Source organism: Odocoileus virginianus, chromosome 8 (assembly GCF_023699985.2).
Source record: "Odocoileus virginianus isolate 20LAN1187 ecotype Illinois chromosome 8, Ovbor_1.2, whole genome shotgun sequence".
In the NCBI taxonomy this organism is placed as follows: domain Eukaryota; kingdom Metazoa; phylum Chordata; class Mammalia; order Artiodactyla; family Cervidae; genus Odocoileus; species Odocoileus virginianus.
Genome location: NC_069681.1, coordinates 51,776,661 through 51,791,279, shown reverse-complemented (window position 1 = coordinate 51,791,279; position 14,619 = coordinate 51,776,661).

The window sequence follows — 14,619 nt, the reverse complement described above, 5'->3', positions numbered from 1 at the left end:
GCTAAATCATGAAATATTTAAAAAGTGATATGAATGATTAGTTAATTTTCCATGGTAGGTACATAAGAAAACTTATTTAGGATATTTCTGAATGTTTAGATAGTTTTAAAGCTGACTGAACGTTTCTTTGCAATGTTGAGTATTCTCTTAGGGTGCAATCCTGATACAAGAACTGCTAAGTCAAAGGGCACAAACATTTTAAAGTCTTTAATGCATTGCCCGATTATCTTCCAGAAGGTTTTACCAGTTTACTCTTTCCTCAGGCACTGTAAGTAGCACCTTTTTTCCCCAAGATGGGTGGTCTAATTGTTTTCTAGTCTTTGAAATTGAATGTGTGATTAACTTCCTATTGCTACATATCCAAAAGTGTGCTGCTCCTTCTTAATATCCATGCTAAATTCAAAGTATAGCATATTTTTATGTATACAAAAGTTTGCCAAATATCTACTTTTGAAGGTTTGCTTTTTAGGTGTCTTTTTTCTTAGGAATAGCCAAAAGTCAATTGTAACTGAAACTGGTGACACTAGAAGACAAGTGAGTTTTAAATGTAATTTATAAGTGAAATAGAAATAATTTCTCAAAGAGGAATTGTATAGGTCTGTATAGGCTCCGTTTAGAAAGAGAAGCTAAATATAATATGTATTTACCAAGAATGCCAGCATGTCATTTTACAATGTTTTAATAATTTTTTTTTGCACATTTGATTTATATCTATTATCTCTTACATTCTATTCAATCTCTCATTTTATTCTCTTTTATTTTTTAAAATTTAATTTTAATGCTTTCCCCTACTAGTTTAGAATAATGCACAGTATTTCCAATTGAATGATTATCTTAGCAATTACAATACAGACTTGTGTAAGAAATTTTAAAATTAATCAATATCTTCAAAATAATACAAGGACTTTTATGAGTGAATTCATTTAACTTTTTCTGACACATGCTAGAGTCGCTTTGTATTTAATTATTTTTGTTTTCAATTCATATATGATATATAGTTGTACTTTACCATCAATATTTTGATTTATAAACACAGCTACCATTTGCATGTTTTCTATATGTTGACTTAAAGCAGAAATTTTTAGGACTTAAGCTCGACAGGCAGCATCTCAAGTAGCCCTGAGAGAACTGCTCCGAGGAGGTGAGGGAAGAGCTGGGTTTTGCAACAAAAGGCAAGTAGTCTGAACATCAAAAAATTATTGTTAATTAAATCAGAAAACCCAAGTTAAGGAACTTGACACTTTTCTATTTATGGGACGATGCAAGAGTCTAGGCTCACTGGAATCATACCTTTCATAGGCATCTCAGCTATCCTGGGCCAGTATCCTGTGTTTTTCACATCCTAAGCTCCCTTGGGGCTCACCACAGGCAGTGGCTGCAGTCTGATGGCTGCTAGATCCCAGGGATTCTTTTCCTTTCTGAGTGCCCTTAGCGCTCACCAGCTCATGCCGGTGGGCTGTAATCACTGATGACTATGACATCATTATTTATGGATATGGTTGGAAATAGTCCATTTCTCATATGTAATAGGAATCTATTATAGTTCAAATCTTCCATGTAAAAACCACTTCTCTGCTGTCTGAAATAGCATCCCTTAGAATTTTCACTTTTTAGGAAATCATGGTGTCAACAATTTGCAGCTTACCTAAAATTTTAAAGAATTTTGTTCCTATTCTTGAAAGATCTTTTACTTGTCAAGAATTACACTTGGACAATCTATTGAACATTGGTATTCCATCATCTGACATCCTCTGTGGTCATGAGAGAAATTGTCCATTTAACTGATGGTACTGTTTTATCTTACTGGCTACCTTTCAAATTTTCTCTTTGTACCAGTGTCCTACATTTTATGTATAATATTTCTAATGCATCTAATATTAGATGAATGTTTCTCCTATTTATCTTAATTATAAATCATTGAGATTTAAAAATCTGTGGATGGTGTACATCTCAGAAATATCTAATGGGCTCCTCAGGATCTCTTGCCTTCTTTCATCCCTGGGGTCCTTAGTAATTTTTAACCTCAATAACTGATATATATTTTATCTCTACGTGGTCTCCAGCAACATTTGTGAGCTCCATTATATTTTGCTTTCCTGTGTCATGCCTTCTGCTTTCTGTCCCACACAGTTCCACGGCTCTATGGAATACCTTTGATTCAGTTAATTCTCCAACGGGGTAAATTTTGGCTAAAGAGATACAGGAAAGAATAGACTCTGATTTATATAGAAAACTGACAGTGGCTAATTGACCCACCTTAGGCAACAGTCACTTAGAATAAGAATTAAATGACAAATTTGACAGTCTAATGATAATATTGACACTGTTGATTGTTGGAGGAAAAAATGGTGACAACCCATGTCATAACATGTCAATAAAATCATTGAGGCTTTAACCTCTGTTTAATGGGGAGGCAGTGCAAGTAGGAACTTAAGTATTGAAAGAGGCAGTGGTTGTTACAATTGGTTCATATGAGGACAGTGATGATTATAAAAATTGTGGAAAGAATTGGCTCTGCAAATAACACTGAAGTTTTTGCAAAAAGAAATGTTAGACTCAGAGAAGCCAACAGGCAATTCATTGCATACTGTGAGAAGTCAGTAGGTCTTGTCTTCACTTTTAAGCAGATTCTAATATCTAGTAGTCACAGAGAAGACTACTGAAAACCTGACCTAAAATCTGATAGGGTTGCAAAGGAGCCTAATATTATTAGGTGGTTTCAAGGAGTCTATTGCTGGTATGCGTGCTAAATTGCTTCAGTCATGAATGACTCTTTCAAACCCTATGGACTGTAGCCTGGCCAGGCCCCTCTGTCCATGGGATTCTCCAGGTAAGAATACTGGAGTAGGTTGCCATTTTCTCCTCCAGGGTATCTTCTTGACCTAGGGATCACGCCACATGGGAAGTCCTTATTACTGGTGGTGGTAGTGATTTAGTGCCAAGTCATGCCCAACTCTCGTGAGCTCATGGGATGCAGCCCAACAGGCTCCTCTCCATGGGATTTCCCAGGCAAGAATACTAGAATGGGGTTGTCATTTCCTTCTCCATTACTGGTATAGATAGTAAATAATTTAAAAAATCATATCCTGGGGACAATTGCAGAGATTAATGTCACTCTCAAAGATTTAAAGAACACATGTGACCTCCCTCTAAAAAACAGATGGATTTTGGTGGTTCACAATGGACTGCCATAACCTTAACTTGACTTGTTGGATGTTGTATCTTTACTGGGACAAATCTACAGAGCTGTTCTCATTAGATACACAGATGTTATCAGTCTAGCACAAGCATTCTCTTCAGTCTCCATCAATAGGGATGTTTAAATCCAGCTCGCTTTTATATGAAAGCATATGACAGTATATAGGGCAAAGTTCATTATCTAGCTCTTTGTTGTAAATTAGTCTGTTAAACACATCATTGTTTTCACTTCACACTGTACTTGTCCACTATATTGATGATATTTTATCACTTGGTTTTGGCTAGAAGTGACAAGTTTCTTTGGGAACTGTGTAGAGTAGGAGATGAAAACCAATGAGGAGTCAGAGTCTGTCACAACAGTGAAGAGTCGTGGAGCGCAGTGGTCTGGAGTTTGCCCTCTACATTTAAGGTGATGCACTTCACAGTTACTATTTCTAAGAAAGAGGCAGAGTGCATAGTGGGCCACTCTGGATGTTGGAGACAGCATACCTGTGTGCTCTAACCCCCTTATTTCATTTCAGAAAACTACTGATTTCAAGAGAGGCTGAGAATGAGAGGCAGGTCAAATGCACAGAGGCCGAGGAACAAGTTGACCTGCTGCCGTGGATCACAACCCAGGACATGGAAGCTAGTAGAGCTGCCTGTAGTTCATAGGGTGCTGTATGGAATCTGGAAAACTACAAAAAACGAATTTGACAGAGGACCTTTTGGGATGTGGAGCAAGGCCATTTATTTCCTAATAGAAAATGCTTAGTGTGTAAAAGAGCTCCTGTCATGTTACCAATCCCTAGTGGTTCTGCCTGACCATGAAAAAAAAATTATGAAAGTGAAAGTTGTTCAGTTGTGTCCGACTCTTTGAGACCCCGTGGGCTATACAGTCCATGGAATTTTCTAGGCCAGAATACTGGAGTGGTTAGCCTTTCCCTTCTCTAGGGGATCTTCCCAAACCAGGGATCAAACCCAGGTTTCCCACATTGCAGGCAGATTCCTTACCAGCTAAGCCACAAGGGAAGCCCCTATCTGACCATAGGACATTGTTAAAACTGATATCCTTGCCTCATGAGATTTCCTTCACGAAAATGATTATTACTAGATTTATTATGTCATAAGTTCCAGCAGGTCCAACAGCAATCCATTGTAAAATAAAAATGTTACATTCAAAATTAGACCCAAGCATGCAAAAAAGACACAAGTAAACAATGAACTGGAAGCCCTATTCCTCAACTCAAAACTAAGGCCTCATAGAGTGGTCCCTAAAGTTAATTCAAAGTGGAGAAACGATCTCACTCAGGCCAAGATCAGAGATGAGCTGTTATGAAATATGGGCATTAACCAGAAATAGGCTGTCCACTCATGCTGCTCAAAGACCCCCAGTGGAGTGAAATCCTCCATGTAGAATGATGTATGAAATAATTGCTTGTCTTAGCATTCTTTAGAGAGAATTTCAAGTTTATTCTTACAACTGTTGTGTTTGAGGTCCCCAGGTTATATGAGATCATTTTCTAATAAGATGTTCAACTTGGATGTGTGGGCTCAGTTGTGTCTGACTCTGCAACCCCATGGACTATAGGCCACCAGGCTCCTCTGTTCGTGGAACTGTCTAGGCAAGAATACTGAAATGGGTTGCCATTTCCTTCTCCAGGTGATCTCTGTGACCTAGGGATTGAATGGGCATCTCCTGCAATAACAAGTGAATTCTTTACCACTGAGCCACCTGGGAAGGCCCATTCAACTTGGTCAAACCTGAAATTCACCTTTTCCTGTTTTAGCAAATATTCCTCAAACAGTGGCTGAAGGACTCAATTGAGTTTGGAGAGGTGCCAGATTTCACTAGTTCCCTAGCCTAATAATTCTTTTTTCCTTTCTTACCAGCCCATCTGTTCCTTTATAAAGATGATTTCAACTATTTAAACAATATTTTTGTTTGTAAAGGAATATTGATTTTGTTTCCCAGATCATTATGTTACTGGAAATACCTGAAATACCAATTCATCAATGACCAGTTGGAGCCACCCAGAAGTCTATATACAGAGAGGGTGTATATATAGTCTGTATAAAGGTCTATGTATAGAGGGTACCAGAATCACACTGAGATGAGACTTCTGCCAACTTTTTAATCTTCAAAACACATCCCATGAAAAAGAGAAACTAGTCAAGTGAATAAGAAAAGTGGTGTCTTAAGATTAAATAGTTGGTCAGACTGGTGGATATTCACAGGAGAAAAACTAAAAAGAAAAGATGGTGGGTTGAAGAGTGGTTTAGAAATATTGTTTTACAGGCTGCTTACACAAGGTTCAGCCTTCTCAGAGGAGTCTGCCTATGTCTCACATCTCTAGTAATTTGCATTTAAATTACTCACAGAGCATGTAATTTATAAAAAGCAGAGAATGAGCTCATAAGATTGATTTTCTCCTTCACTATTTAGGTTTTAGCCATTAAAATATGTCTGTATTCATTCCTTCCTTCGTCTGCCTACCAGTAACTAAAACGTTTCTCATAAAGCAGTCAGATCCCAAGATTGCTACTTCTCCCCCGGGAAATAACACTGTATTTATCTAAGTGTGTACACTGGTTATTGACTTGATATGATTTATTGTTCTAGGAGACTGTGAGCTTCGAAGGTACAAATTTTGTATCTTTACTCATCTTTTGGGTCCCTGCTTCTAGAAGACAGTGGGTTCTCAGTAAATGCTTATTTCATTTAATAAATTAGCAGTCCTCTTCCTCAAAAATGTTTTCTGTCTTAACTGTCTTAAAATGACTCAACTTAGCTTTCCTTTTCATAAATGTGAAGGTTTACGATTCAAATGCACATACACTATTTTGAAGGAATAACATATTAAGTCATATCCCTCAAGGGAAAAAAAAAAGCTAAACAATATCCTGAAATAAGCTTTGTAACAATTTTGTTACTGCATGAGAAACAGAGTATCAATGAGTTTTACAGAGAGAAAAAGTAGAGATTATGAAGTATAATGATTCCTGACACTAACCACCCAAAATGAGGTCAAGTTTTACAGACTAAGAGCACAAGTGGCAGACTGTCCTCACTTCGGATAATTGTCAAAAGTTTGAAAATATTCAGGCTAACCTTACTTCTAAGTTGTTGTTTACAGACTTGGGGATTCCATTACCCTCCTTAGATCTTATGAATTTTGAGAATGACTTATGCAATCAGAAAAGCAATCTACTTATAGTTTCACACAGCAAAAGATACAAATCAGAACCAGCCAGAGGGAGAGACGCATGAGGTGAGGTCTAGGAGGGTCCCGAATGCAAAGCATTGCTTGTCTCCTGAGACATGTTACCTGATTTGTACACTGAAAGATGACTATATGCAAAAGACTGCCAGTCAGGAAAACTGCTGTCCAGAGTTTTTGTTGTTGTTCAGTCCAAATCTTTGTGACCTCATGGACTGCGGCATGATAGGCTTCCCTGTCCCTTCATGATTTCCCAGAGCTTGCTCAAACTCATGTCCATTGAGTCAGTGATGCCATCCAATCATCTCGTCCTTTACAACCCCTTCTCCTCCTGCCCTCAATCTTTCCCAGCATCAGGGTTTTTTCCCAATGAGTTGGCTCTTTGCATCAGGTGGCTAAAGTATTTTGACCAGAGTTTTTACTGGAGTCATCATCTGCTGTCCGTGACCTTTAGCCTCTATCCCTTTTTAAAGGTTTGAACTAACAGCTTTAGTTTCTAGTTCCTCTGGAGGTTGGAACTGATATGGTTCCAAAGCCCCATCATAAATCACATCATTAGACTGCTCAGTAACTAAACCCCCTGGCAAACAGACACTTCCATCAGGCAGAACACTTTTGAACTTCAGAGATCCCCTTCCATTAGTCAAATGAAAGACCAGGCCACTCTTTGCATGAAGTTAATTCTGCAAACACTGGAGCATTTATGATATAGGATACCACTTGGCAGAATGCCGGTAGTAGGTGTTAGAACTGTAGCTTAGGTGGCCAGGAACAGAGATTTTCAAAGGAAACATAGTAACGGGCATCTAAGCAAAAGTCAGTGACTGTGTATTTTCATTTGCAATCAAACTTCTCCAAGTTTCTTGATTATATTTTCTCTAATTACCTTTGTCTCATTTGACTAGTTGTCATCCATACTTATATAGGACACTCATCAAGGAAGCCTGAGCCTAACAGCCTTCATTAGAGACATCAAAGGTGAAGTTGAGCTGCATGCAAAACATCAATAGTGAGGTAAACAACAATGATGATTTCTTCCACTATTGGAGGTAAGATCAAAAGGCATGTTAATTGAGATTCATTGTATTAATTCACTGGTTCTACCATAACTAAGTACATCCAAAAAATAAAAAAATAGGTGACTTACAAAACAATTTTTTTTCTCACAGTTCTGGAGACCAGATGTCTGAGCTGAAGATATCAGCAGGATTGGTTTATACTGAAGTCTCTCTTCTCAGTTTGTAGATATCTATCTTCATATGGTCTTCCTTCTGTGTGGATTCTAGTTTCCTTATACAGACACTAGTCATTTTGGATTAGAACATATGTTCATGACCTGATTTTTAACTTAATTACCTCTTGAAAAGCTCCATCTCCAAAAGCAGTCACATAGGGAGGTCATGGGAGGTAAGACTTCAACATAGGAATTTTGAGAGAACATTATTCAGCCTGTAACACCATGTATCCATTCCTATGCCTTTACCAGTCTGATCTTTGTTATCACCATCTTTTGTTAGTGAGTAGTATTTGAAATATCAAATTTGAGATTTCTGCAGGGTAAAATATTAGGTAGTTTCAAAAAGTATTAAGAATCTATTATAAATATTGATATTTATACTCTAACAAATTGTATGTGAATTACATGGTTGAATATTTGGATCTGAGGTTTTATAAAGTAGTGATGTGGTGAGTTTTTCCATAGACAAATATATATGAGTTATGATAATAGCTTATCATTTATTAGGCAATTAACTGTAAATAATTTTTAAAAAGTATATAAATGCAAGCAATGGTAAAAATGTTTAGATAAATCTAAGCAAAAAATTTAAAAAATATATTTATTTTCCTAATGTCACCACATTATGATTAAGGAATTATTAATCTAATAAAGCAGCAGATGGGACTATTAAAATACCCTTGGTTATCATTTCCTATAGAGAATAATTTATATATGGCTTTGCTGCTGCTGCTGCTAAATCGCTTCAGTCGTGACCGGCTCTGTGCGACCCCATAGACGGCAGCCCACCAGGCTCCCCTGTCCCTGGGATTCTCCAGGCAAGAACACTGGAGTGGGTTGCCATTTCCTTCTCCAATGCATGTAAGTGAAAAGTGAAAGTGAAGTCGTTCAGTCGTGTCCGACTCTTAGCGACCCCATGGACTGCAGCCTACTAGGCTCCTCCATCCATGGGATTTTCCAGGTAAGAGTACTGGAGTGGGGTGCCATTGCCTTCTCCGAATTAGTGTAATTTGTAAAATCTAGAATTCTTCCTTCCTGTGGGATATTTCATAGTGTTTTGTAAAGATTGATTCCACAAGAACGTGCCTTCCTGCTGTCTATTGTAAGGGGGATTTTATTACATGGTTGTTTATGCTTCCTTGGGGTTCCCATGTGGTGCTAGAACCTGCCTGCCAGTGCAGGAGATGTAAGAGACCCAGGTTCTGTCCTTGGGTCAGGGAGATCCCCTGGAGGAGGGCATGGCACTCACTCTAGTATTCTTGCCTGGAGAATCCCATGGACAGAGGAGCCTGGTGGGCTACAGCCCGTGGAGTTGCAAAGAATTGGACATGACTGAAGTAACTTAGCATGCATACATAGATTTTTCCCCTAAATTTCATTTTCTAGTTGTTTCTTGCTGGTGAATAGAGATTCAATTGATCATTCTATGTCGACCTTGATCATAAATTCACTTATTAGTTCTAGTAGCAAAGAACTTTGATAAGGACTTGATGGATGTGATAAAGCATTTTGGCATTTCACAAAAGGATGGTCATTATTAGCTCAAGAACTGATTCTATATAGCTACCAGAATTCATACATTATTGGTTAAATTTAATAGAACACTCTGACTTTTTGGTGATAGTTAAAACAATATTTTCACAAATTATGATAATATCAGAATTCTAATGCTAATAAAATCTACCATTAAAATAAAAACAATTACATATGCGTTTCATCTTTGGAAAATAAGATATATCTCTGAAATACTTCCAAGAGATTTTGGCCAAAGTCATGCTGTAGCATTTTGTGAAACATGTAGATCTGCATTTCTTAAAAAAGGAAAATCCCAATTGAATTATGATTTCTAAGGTCCAAAGATTGTTGTCACTAACCAAAAGAAGATAACATTACATACTAAACTTGATTCAATAGCATAATAGGATGTGACATTTCAAATATGTCTTTATGTTATCTTTGATAAAAATGCATCAATTTGAAGTTTATTATAATAAGTTATATTGCTTATTATAGGAAAGATATTTTATTAGGTATTTTTCTTGTTGAGATTGATTGGAGTTGGAAAGATTGGATAGGAAAAAATGAATAATTCAGGTTACATTTCTCTGAAGTTCTTCATGTTGATTTGGGATAATTACAAAGCAATCATATATGCTTCAGAAGATTACAATTGTTGTGAATGAAAACTGGATAACAGTGATGGATGTGGGAACAGGGAGGACTGTAAGGAGGCACTGAAAACGTTCTGATAGGAGAAGACAGCAACTTGAACAAGGATGCTAGTTGGAATGGAAAGACGTGGATGGCCTTAACAAATTTTTTGAAGTATTAAGCTGATATAACTTACTAAAGAATTCAACTGGTGAAGGAAGTGTTGGTTAAGAACCAGTTAGGAATGATTAATGGACAGAGGAGCCTGGAGGGCTGCAGTCAATGGGGCTGCAAAGAGTAGGACATGACTGAGAGACTAAGCATACACTCACGCACTTTCTGCCTAGTGACTACCATTACTGGGGCATCAAAATTGAGAATATTGAGGAAAAGTTTGAGATACAGAATAGTTATTTATATGTAAATAAATATATAAAAAATCTGGCTTAACACTCAACATTCAAAAAACTAAGATCATGGCATCTGGTCCCATCACTTCATGGCATATCGATGGAGAAACAATGGAAACAGTGACAGACTTTATTTTCTTGGGCTCCAAAATCACTGCAGATGATGACTGCAGCCATGAAATTAAAAGATGCTTGTATTAAAAAGTAGAAACATTGCCAACAAAGGTCCATATAGTCAAAGCTATGCTTTTTCCCGTAGTCATGTATGGATATGAGAGTTGGGCCAAAAAAAAAAAGAAGGCTGAAAGCTGAAGAATTGATGCATTCCAGTTGTCGTGTTGGAGAAGACTCTTGAGAGTCCCTTGGACAGCAGGGAGATCAAACCAGTCAATCTTAAGGAAATCAACCCTGAATATTCATTGGAAGGACTGATGCTGAAGTTGAAGCTCAAATACTTTGGCCACCTGATGCAAAGAGCTGACTCATTAGAAAAGAACCTGATGCTGGGAAAGATAGAAGGCAGAAGGAGAAGGGGATGACAGAGGATGAGATGGTTGGATGGCATCACCGTCTCAAAGGACATGAGTTTGAGCAAGCTCCAGGAGATGGTGAAGGACAGGGAAGCCTGGCATGCTGCAGTCCATGGAGTCTTAAAGAGTCAGAGACTGAGCAACTGAACAACAAATTTATGTATTAGTCAGTCATATTAAGAAGATTCTAGATACATCTACTGCTTAAATAGTGAGTGATAACTGGCTACAGGAATGTGTGAACTGTCTGTGTGCAGATGTTATATAACATTAAGTAGTTATCACACAGGAAAGGAATTGAGCCAGAGGCAGTTAGGGATTAACAATAAACTTTGGGGCTTTCCCAACATTTAGAATTCAGAAGGAAGTACAAACAGCATCAAAGGAGACTTTAGGAAGAAGACAGTATATCAGAAAATAAGCCAAGAAAATGCAGTGTAAGAAAAGAAAGTGAGCAAGTTTAGAAAGTAAGAAGTCATCATCTGGGTTAAAGAAAATGTGAGCTAAGAAGAGTTGACTGTACTCAAATCATCCACAAATACAGCTCAACTTTTAAAAATACATTCAGATCTGACCACTTTTTATTACCTTATTCTTATCTACTCCCACCACCCACCCATGCCACCACCATGTTTAGTCTAATATATTGTGATATCTTCTTTGATGGTTAGCTTCATGGATCAACTTGGCTAGGCTAAAGTACCCAGTTGTTTGGTTAAAAATCAGCCTAGACATTTAAGAGAATTTACAGTATTGACACATCATTAGTTTGAGTCACAAAAAAAAAAAAAAAAAGAGAGAGAAGGAGAATCAAATTGCTAAAATCATGAATGAAAAACAGGACATTACTACTGAATTTACAGACATAGGAAAATTATTGTGGGATGAACTATTATGAACTGTATGCCAGCAAATAAGATAACTTAGATGAAATGAATTAGTTCATTTTAGGCATGTTCAGTCTCATCACTTCTACTCAGCATTGTTCTTGAGGTTCTAGCCAGATCAATTAGGCAAGAAAAATATACCTAAAGCATCCACATTGTACAGGAGAAAGGTAAAACTTTATCTCTATTTATAGATGACATAACCTTGTATACAGAAAAATCTTTAGGAATTCACACACATAACTGATTAGGTCTAATAAACAAATTTGTCAAGGTTGCAGGATATAAGGTTAACATATAAAATCAAGAGTATTCACATATTCCAGAAGTTAGCAATCTGAAAATAAATAAAAAATTCTGTTTCCAGTAACATCAAAAAGAATAAATATATAGGCATAAATTTAACCAAAGGAGTGTAAAACCTGTGCACTGAAAATTTCAAAATATTGTTGAAAGAAATTAGAGAACAACTAAATAGAAAGTAAATCTATGTTAGGGATTGGAAGTCTTAACATTGTTACAAATTGATCCACAGATTCAACACAATCCCAAATTCTCAGTTTCTTAATTTCAGAATTTCACAAGCTAATCCTAAATTTCCTATGGCAATGGAAGGGAGCTAGAATATCCAAAACCATCTTCAAAATTAGAACAAAGTTGTAAAATGCATTTCTCCCAATATAAAATCATTATAAAGCTGAAGTAATCAAGACAATATGGTACTCATATAGGACAGACATAAGAACAAGTAGAGTAGAAATGACAGTACAAAAATAAACCTTTACTTTATGGTCAATTGATTTTTGACAAGGGTACCAAGACAACAGGGGGAAAAAGAATAGTCCTTTCAATAATGTGACTACATAAACTGGATATTCACCTGCAAAAGAATAAAACTGGACTCCTCCCTCTCACCATATATAAAAATTTACTTAAAATGGATCATGGATCTTAATGTGAGCACTAAAATTGTAAAACATTTTGAAAGAAAGAAGTAAATCTCTGTGGGTTTGGGTTAGACAATTATTTCTCATATAAGACATCAAAAGTACAAGCAACAAAAGAAAAAAATTGATCATTTGGCTTCATCACAATTCAAAATACATGCACTCTAAGGGCATCATAAAGGAAGTGAATAGATGACCCACATTTTAGCCAAAAAGTTTTAATAACTCAAAAACCCATCAACGGATGACAGAATAAACATCATGTAGTATGTCTATATATACTACACCACACTATGAATATTATTTGGCTGTAAAAATAAATGAAGTACTGAATAAACACAACATGGATGCACCTTGAAAACATTATGCTAAGTGAAAGAAGTAAATCATGAAAGACCAACAACACACTGTATTAATTCATTTGAATGAAATTGCAGAATAGGCAAATCCATAGAGTCAGAAAGTAGGTTAGCAACCACCAGGACTGGGGAGAGGGTAGTGGGAGTGATTGCTAATAAGTATGGGGTTTCTTTTTGGAGTGGTGAAAATATTCTAAAATGATATAGTGATGATGGCTGCACAGTTCTATGAATACACTAAAAACAGTTGACATGTATACTTTAAAATGGTGAAGAAAAAAATACACACACGTAGAAACCACTAATGACAATATTTCTACTATCTGTGTTTGACCTAGATATTTCACTTTTGTTTTCGTAAATTTGAGTCTTGTGTAAGCCAGTTCAGATAAAGTTTTTGACCACTTCCTTAGTGGTTCATACAAAGCATCTGCTCACAATGCTGGAGACCTGGGTTTGATCCCTGGGTCAAGCAGATCCTCTGGAGAAGGGAATGGCAGCCCACTCCAGTTTTATTGCCTGGAAAATTTCATGGACAGAGGAGCCTGGCAGGTTACTGTCCATGGGGTTGCAAAGAGGTGGACACGACTGAGTGACTAACACTTTCACTTTCATACACAGAGTTAATTTAATTTTATGACTGTGTATGTGAAATTGAAGTTGTATTTTAATAGATTTCCAAACATAAAGTTAAATTTAAGTTATTCAAAAGGACATTAACTCTCAGTAGTACATCCCTAAAGCTTATTGTAGGTATAAAGGTTTGAGGTAAACAGGATCATGTAAGGGATAAGAGATTAGTCACATTACTTATTCAATTAGGGCAACTCACCAAGTTGTCATTTTTCACGGCCTATTCAATACACTTATCACATGAAATGAATCAAGACAGAGAATGACTCATTCTAGAAACCACTGTATTAGATGAGTTTCTTTATCCAGGACAGAGTAGTGATTTAAAATTCATTAAAATAAACTTATAAGAGCTATGCACATCCTTACATAGAGTGAGAGAGAGAGAGAAGCTGGGGGAGGGAGGGGATGGTTAGAATAATTCCAATAATTTTTCTCCCTTTGGTTTTAGTGTAGAGGAAATTATATTTATTCATTTTTAAGTTTATTTTTAATTGAAGGATAATTGCTTACAATATTGTGGTTGTTTTTGCCATACATCAACATGAATCAGCTGTAAGTATATATATATCCCCTTGCCTTGAACCTCCCTCCCACCTCCCATCCCATCCCACCCCACTCTGTATGTGTGTGTGTGTATGTGTGTTAGTTGCTCAGTCATGTCTGACTCTTTGCAACCCCATGGACTGTAGCTCGCCAGGCTCCTCTGTCCATGGGATTCTCCAGGCAAGAATACTGGAGTCGGTTGCCATTTCCTTCTCCATCCCACCCCTCTAGGTTGTCAAAGAGTCCTGGTTTAAGTTCCATGAGTCATGCAGCAAATTTATTCTTACTCTATGGCATAAAATGCAACTCTGGACATAAATCCACACAACTTGATTTGCTTTTGTAGTGTTCCATCTTTCTGAGTGGGCTTCTCTCGTGGCTCAGATAGTAAAGAAGCTGCGAGCAATACGGGAGACCTGGGTTCGATCCCTGAGTTGGAAAGACCCCTTGGAGAATGAAAGGGAAACCCACTCCAGTATTCTTGCCTGGAGAATCCCCATGGGCGGAGAAGCCTGGCGAGC